The sequence below is a fragment of the Heliangelus exortis genome, chromosome Z, assembly GCF_036169615.1.
Source record: "Heliangelus exortis chromosome Z, bHelExo1.hap1, whole genome shotgun sequence".
Classification (NCBI taxonomy): Eukaryota; Metazoa; Chordata; class Aves; order Apodiformes; family Trochilidae; genus Heliangelus; species Heliangelus exortis.
Genome location: NC_092454.1, coordinates 28,938,031 through 28,945,390, shown reverse-complemented (window position 1 = coordinate 28,945,390; position 7,360 = coordinate 28,938,031). Strand labels below are relative to the sequence as shown.

Sequence of the window (7,360 nt, the reverse complement as noted above, 5' to 3'; positions counted from 1 at the left end):
CTGGGCTCCTCGCTGCCATTGCTGCTGGCATCGGAGCAACGAGGAGGACGTGAGGGTGAGGCTGCCAGGATGGCAGCGGGGCAAAGAAGGATAGGTGAGGGGGCTGAGGCTCGCCATGGGGCTGCCTGCCATCACATCACCCATGTTCCTTCCCTGCAGCCCAAGCTGCAAGCCTGCAGCAGCTTGAAGGGTGGTGAGGAGAAGGACGAGGAGGAGGAGAACGTGATGGCTCCCCAGGGCCTCCCCCCTGAGAGGGTGCGTGTAGTACAGGAGGGCTGGCCCCCTCTTGTAGGACTCAGAGCCTCATTCTGAGGTCCCAACGCCTCTTTTTAATGGTCTTCCTTTTAAGGGTTCCCAGCATACATTTAGAGCATCGAAACGCTCTTGTAAAGCTTAAGCCTGCAGTGGGGTACCCAGAGGCTGTGTTTGGGACAAAAGCTTCATTTCTTGTGGCCATCAAGGAAAGAGGAGTTTCCCTTAGTTTTCAGGTCCAAAGCATCATTTGTTGCTTCTATGGCAAAGTGCTGGCCAAAGTGCCCAAAGCCGCCTGTTTAGGGTCAGAATCCTAATTTGTAGCATCCCAGCCTGCCTTTTGTTACTTGCAGGCTGTTTTTTACAGCCTGCGTTTTCATTTGGCCCTCAATGAGGCCAAAATTTGGCCAATTTTTAGGCTACGTTTTCAGTGTCCAAAGGATTGTTCTTACCTTCCAAAGTCTTTGGTTTTGCTTCCAAAGGCTCATTTTGGGCTCCAAAGCCTGGTTTTTATTGTCCAGCGTCATCGCTTAATGCACACCAGGCACAGTAAGAGGGTGCAACCCTAGGTTGCCCCTGAAAATGGAAGGTCCAAGTGAAGGTTTCAATTCCTCTTTTTACAATTGACAGCTTGGTCAGGTGAGGGAACCCTACCCCAGATCACATCTCTCAGTTCTACCTGAGCCACTTGCCACTGGATCCACCAGTCCAGTCTCTTAATTCAGGTACCTGTGACCGAAAAAGTAAGTTCTTCTTTTTTTTCTGTGCTTTTACCTTAATGTCATTCGCCAGGGAGAAGGGATGCAGAGCCCTTTCCGGAGGCATTGGTTGTGTTGGCTGTGCCCCAGCCTGAGTGAATTTTAATAACTGAGGAGGCTGCAAAAGAGTTGAGGTCATGTTTTTTATTTCCTGCTAAGAAATTTCCATGAGTGGGGTGGTTTGTTCTAGGGGGCTGTCTCAGTCTTTGAGATAGAATTTCACCAGGAGACAGTTTTGTTGCTCATGGACGTCCTTGTGAAATATTCACTAAGGCTGAAGGAAGTGCAGGCAAGGCGTGGTATTTTTTTGGGGGGGCTGCAGCCCAGTTGTTGCTGGGGCCAAGAAATTGTTCAGCAGCACCTGGGCTACTGCTGCAGTCCCAAAATGCCCTGGGTGGGAAAGCCTTTTTTTGGTATGGGAGTCAGGTATTGCTCAGGTGAAAGAGGAAGGTTTTCTATCCCTGCTGTCCATATTCCTTGGGAATCTCTGGTTGCTCGTACATTTTCCAGGATTCCAGTCCTTCAACAGAACAGTCACAAAGATATTTTCAGCCACCCCGTGTTAGACCATTGGATGACTTGTAAGCCCAGGAGCTGCTACGGTGCTTGGGCTGTGGCTCCAGCAGCAAAAGATCTGAGACTGTTTTTTATCTCTTCTTTGTCCTTGTGTTCGAAGGGGCTAGCAGAGGAATTACAGCAGGATGGGACAATAGGATGCGGGGAGAAGAAAGATGCAGTAGAGGAAGGGGAGGTTGTTCTCCTTATTTCAAAATTACAGTTAAAAAATCTAAAAATGCAGAGAGCTTGTTAAGCTGAGAAGCTTCCTTCAATTGATCCCTCATTCTGTCCTTTTTCAGGTGTCTGACAAGATGACCGTATTGTATAAATCCAGGATAAGCCCACAGAAAAGTCTATGCTTACCTCTCCAAGTACCCAACAAAGCTGTCCTCACAGGTGAGTCTCCCTCCCTCTGCCTCCACTTCCTTCTTTGCCTCATCCTCTTCTTCCTCCTCTCCTGGATGTTTTCTTTTCACGCTCCTATCACATCCTTACTTTTCTTCTGGGCATTGTCATCAGTCAACTGTCTTTTGCTACCTGCTTTTATGTATTCTTTTCTTCCTTAATTCTTTTCCTTGTGATTTACTTACCTTCTGCCTCCTTCCCCTCGCATGTACTTACCTGTTGTCCCATCGTCCTCATTCTTAGGCGGAGAAGGTGAAGGAGGAGGAGGAGGCGGAGGAGGGGGAGGCAGAGGAGGAGGAGGCAGAGGAAGAAAAGAATAGACTTAGAGCATCACGAGTAGTAGCTGCATGTTTTGGTCTCCAGATCTCATGTCGTCCTCACTTTTCTCCTCTGCGTTCTGTAATGCAGTAATGTTCTACTTCCAAGTCCAATTCTTCTGCTCCTCCACCGCCTCCTCTTTTGTCTCTTCCTCCTCCTCCACATCCTCCTCCGTCTTGCTTCCCGAGGCCTTTTCCACCTCCTCCACCTCCTCCGCCTCCCGTGCATTGTCGTCCGCATCCTCCACCGCCTCTTCCGCTTTCTCCTCCTCCACCTCCTCCTCCACCCCCTCCTCCACCTTCTCCTTCTCTGCCTCCTCCTCCTCGGCCTCCTCCTCCTCTGCCTCCTGCTCCTCCGCCTCCTGCGCCTCTGCCTCCTTCTCCTCCGCCTCCTCTGCCTCCTCCTCCTCGGCCTCCTTCTTCTCCGCAGCCTCCGCATCTTCCTCCTCGACCTCCTCCTCCACCGCCTCCTCTTCCTCCTCCTCCTCTTCCTCCTTCTTCACCTCCTCTTCCTCCGGTCCTCGTCCTCTTCCTCCTCCTCCACCGCCTCCTCTGCCTCCTTCTCCTCGGCCTCCTCCTCCTCCGCCTCCTCCTCCTCCACCTTCTCCTCCTCCGCCTCCTCTGCCTCCTCCTCCTCGGCCTCCTCCTCCACCGCCTCCTCTGCCTCCTCGGCCTCCTCCTCCTCTGCCTCCTGCTCCTCCGCCTCCTGCGCCTCTGCCTCCTTCTCCTCCGCCTCCTCTTCCTCCTCCTCCTCTTCCTCCTTCTTCACCTCCTCTTCCTCCGGTCCTCGTCCTCTTCCTCCTCCGCCTCCTCTTTCTCCACATCCTCTGCTTTCTGTGCCTCCTCCGCCTCCTCCTCCGCCTCCTCCTCCTCCTGCACCTCTTTCTCTCCTCTCGTCCTCCTTCGCCTCCTTTTCTGCGGCCTCCTCCTTCTCCACTTTCTCTTCCTCTTCCTTTGCCTTCTCCCCTCCTCTGCCTCCACCTCCTTCTTCACCTCTTCCTCTTCTTCCTCCTCTTCTGCATGTTTTGCTCTCAGGCTCCGATCTCATCCTCAGTTTTCCTCTTGGCATTCTCATCATTCCTTTTCTTTTGCCTCCCTTGCTTCCTCCTTCATTTTCTCCTTTCTTTTTTCTTTACGAATCTTGCTTATACGATCATCATCATCATCTTTAGGATCTTCCGTTTTGAATAATTATTCCTGATGTTCTTCTTTCAAAGCTGATGTTTTTCTACCCCTCCTCCTCCACATCCTCCTCTTCCGCGGCCGCCTCAGCCTTTTCAGCCTCCTTCTCTTTCTCCTCCTCTTCTTCGTCCGCCCCGTCCTCCGCCTCTTCCTCCGCGGCTTCCTCCTTCTCCTGTGCCTCCGGCTCCACTTCCTTCGTTGCCTCATCCTCTTCTTCCTCCTCTTCTGGATGCTTTCTTTTCAGGCTCCCATCTCATCCTTGCTTTTCTTCTGGGCATTCTCATCAGTCAACTGTCTTTTGCTACCTGCTTTTATGTATTCTTTTCTTCCTTAATTCTTTTCCTTGTGATTTACTTACCTTCTGCCTCCTTCCCCTCACATGTACTTACCTGTTGTCCCATCGTCCTCATTCTTAGGCGGAGGAGGTGAAGGAGGAGGAGGAGGCGGAGGAGGAGGAGGCAGAGGAGGAGGAGGCAGAGGAAGAAAAGAATAGACTAAGAAATCAGAGCATCACGAGTAGTAGCTGCATGTTTTGGTCTCCAGATCTGATGTCGTCCTCACTTTTCTCCTCTGCGTTCTGTAATGCAGTAATGTTCCACTTCCAAGTCCAATTCTTCTGCTCCTCCACCGCCTCCTCTTTTGTCTCTTCCTCCTCCTCCACATCCTCCTCCGTCTTGCTTCCCGAGGCCTTTTCCACCTCCTCCACCTCCTCCGCCTCCCGTGCATTGTCGTCCGCATCCTCCACCGCCTCCTCCGCTTTCTCCTCCTTCTCCATCGCCTTCTCCACCTCCTCCTCCACCTTCTCCTTCTCTGCCTCCTCCTCCTCCGCCTCCTCCTCCACCGCCTCCTCTGCCTCCTTCTCCTCGGCCTCCTCCTCCTCTTCCTCCTCCTCCTCGGCCTCCTCCTCCACTGCCTCCTCTGCCTCCTCCTCCTCGGCCTCCTCCACCTCCTCCTCCTCTGCCTCCTTCTTCTCCGCATCCTCCGCCTCTTCCTCCTCGGCCTCCTCCTCCACCGCCTCCTCTGCCTCCTTCTCCTCGGCCTCCTCCTCCTCGGCCTCCTCCTCCTCCACCTTCTCCTCCTCCGCCTCCTCTGCCTCCTCCTCCTCGGCCTCCTCCTCCACCGCCTCCTCTGCCTCCTCGGCCTCCTCCTCCTCTGCCTCCTGCGCCTCTGCCTCCTGCTCATCCGCCTCCTGCGCCTCTGCCTCCTTCTCCTCCGCCTCCTCTGCCTCCTCCTCCTCGGCCTCCTCCGCCTCCTCCTCCTCTGCCTCCTTCTTCTCCGCATCCTCCGCATCTTCCTCCTCGACCTCCTCCTCCACCGCCTCCTCTTCCTCCTCCTCCTCTTCCTCCTTCTTCACCTCCTCTTCCTCCGGTCCTCGTCCTCTTCCTCCTCCTCCTCCGCCTCCTCTTTCTCCACATCCTCTGCTTTCTGTGCCTCCTTCTCCTCCGCCTCCTCCTCCGCCTCCTCCTCCTCCTGCACCTCTTTCTCTCCTCTCGTCCTCCTTCGCCTCCTTTTCTGCGGCCTCCTCCTTCTCCACTTTCTCTTCCTCTTCCTTTGCCTTCTCCCCTCCTCTGCCTCCACCTCCTTCTTCACCTCTTCCTCTTCTTCCTCCTCTTCTGCATGTTTTGCTCTCAGGCTCCGATCTCATCCTCAGTTTTCCTCTTGGCATTCTCATCAGTCCTTTTCTTTTGCCTCCCTTGCTTCCTCCTTCATTTTCTCCTTTCTTTTTTCTTTACGAATCTTGCTTATACGATCATCATCATCATCTTTAGGATCTTCCGTTTTGAATAATTATTCCTGATGTTCTTCTTTCAAAGTTGATGTTTTTCTACCCCTCCTCCTCCACATCCTCTTCTTCCGCGGCCGCCTCAGCCTTTTCAGCCTCCTTCTCTTTCTCCTCCTCTTCCTCCTCCTCTTCTTCGTCCGCCCCGTCCTCCGCCTCTTCCTCCGCGGCTTCCTCCTTCACCTGTGCCTCCGGCTCCACTTCCTTCGTTGCCTCGTCCTCTTCTTCCTCCTCTTCTGGATGCTTTCTTTTCAGGCTCCCATCTCATCCTTGCTTTTCTTCTGGGCATTCTCATCAGTCAACTGTCTTTTGCTACCTGCTTTTATGTATTCTTTTCTTCCTTAATTCTTTTCCTTGTGATTTACTTACCTTCTGCCTCCTTCCCCTCGCATGTACTTACCTGTTGTCCCATCGTCCTCATTCTTAGGCGGAGGAGGTGAAGGAGGAGGAGGAGGCGGAGGAGGAGGAGGCAGAGGAGGAGGAGGCAGAGGAAGAAAAGAATAGACTAAGAAATCAGAGCATCACGAGTAGTAGCTGCATGTTTTGGTCTCCAGATCTGATGTCGTCCTCACTTTTCTCCTCTGCGTTCTGTAATGCAGTAATGTTCTACTTCCAAGACCAATTCTTCTGCTCCTCCACCGCCTCCTCTTTTGTCTCTTCCTCCTCCTCCACATCCTCCTCCGTCTTGCTTCCCGAGGCCTTTTCCACCTCCTCCACCTCCTCCGCCTCCCGTGCATTGTCGTCCGCATCCTCCACCGCCTCCTCTGCTTTCTCCTCCTTCTCCATCGCCTTCTCCACCTCCTCCTCCACCTTCTCCTTCTCTGCCTCCTCCTCCTCCGCCTCCTCCTCCACCGCCTCCTCTGCCTCCTTCTCCTCGGCCTCCTCCTCCTCTTCCTCCTCCTCCTCGGCCTCCTCCTCCACTGCCTCCTCTGCCTCCTCCTCCTCGGCCTCCTCCACCTCCTCCTCCTCTGCCTCCTTCTTCTCCGCATCCTCCGCCTCTTCCTCCTCGGCCTCCTCCTCCACCGCCTCCTCTGCCTCCTCCTGCACCGCCTCCTCTGCCTCCTTCTCCTCGGCCTCCTCCTCCTCCACCTTCTCCTCCTCCGCCTCCTCTGCCTCCTCCTCCTCGGCCTCCTCCTCCACCGCCTCCTCTGCCTCCTCGGCCTCCTCCTCCACTGCCTCCTGCTCCTCCTCCTCCTCGGCCTCCTCCACCTCCTCCTCCTCTGCCTCCTTCTTCTCCGCATCCTCCGCCTCTTCCTCCTCGGCCTCCTCCTCCACCGCCTCCTCTGCCTCCTCCTCCACCGCCTCCTCTGCCTCCTTCTCCTCGGCCTCCTCCTCCTCCGCCTCCTCCTCCTCCTCCACCTTCTCCTCCTCCGCCTCCTCTGCACCTCCTCCTCGGCCTCCTCCTCCTCCACCTTCTCCTCCTCCGCCTCCTCTGCCTCCTCCTCCTCGGCCTCCTCCTCCACCGCCTCCTCTGCCTCCTCGGCCTCCTCCTCCTCTGCCTCCTGCTCCTCCGCCTCCTCTGCCTCCTCTGCCTCCTTCTCCTCCGCCTCCTCTGCCTCCTCCTCCTCTGCCTCCTTCTTTCCTTCTTCTCCGCATCCTCCGCATCTTCCTCCTCGACCTCCTCCTCCATTGCCTCCTCTTCCTCCTCCTCCTCTTCCTCCTTCTTCACCTCCTCTTCCTCCGGTCCTCGTCCTCTTCCTCCTCCTCCTCCGCCTCCTCTTTCTCCACATCCTCTGCTTTCTGTGCCTCCTCCTCCTCCGCCTCCTCCTCTGCCTCCTCCTCCTCCTGCACCTCTTTCTCTCCTCTCGTCCTCCTTCGCCTCCTTTTCTGCGGCCTCCTCCTTCTCCACTTTCTCTTCCTCTTCCTTTGCCTTCTCCCCTCCTCTGCCTCCACCTCCTTCTTCACCTCTTCCTCTTCTTCCTCCTCTTCTGCATGTTTTGCTCTCAGGCTCCGATCTCATCCTCAGTTTCCTCTTGGCATTCTCATCAGTCCTTTTCTTTTGCCTCCCTTGCTTCCTCCTTCATTTTCTCCTTTCTTTTTTCTTTACGAATCTTGCTTATACGATCATCATCATCATCTTTAGGATCTTCCGTTTTGAATAATTATTC

General features: G+C 54.8%; 2 long non-coding RNA genes across 2 annotated transcripts; both read right to left on the bottom strand.

Annotated features, from left to right (window-relative positions):
- Window positions 1–1,139: 1,139 nt before the first annotated feature.
- LOC139789967 (uncharacterized) lies at window positions 1,140–2,308 on the bottom strand. Its single transcript, XR_011723317.1, has 2 exons — window positions 2,190–2,308; window positions 1,140–1,797 (listed from the first exon to the last, which is right to left on the bottom strand). It is a non-coding gene; the product is annotated as an uncharacterized lncRNA (long non-coding RNA).
- A 1,183-nt stretch (window positions 2,309–3,491) lies between these two features.
- On the bottom strand, window positions 3,492–4,334 carry LOC139789675 (uncharacterized). Its single transcript, XR_011723221.1, has 2 exons — window positions 4,272–4,334; window positions 3,492–3,883 (listed from the first exon to the last, which is right to left on the bottom strand). It is a non-coding gene; the product is annotated as an uncharacterized lncRNA (long non-coding RNA).
- Between the last annotated feature and the right edge of the window lie 3,026 nt (window positions 4,335–7,360).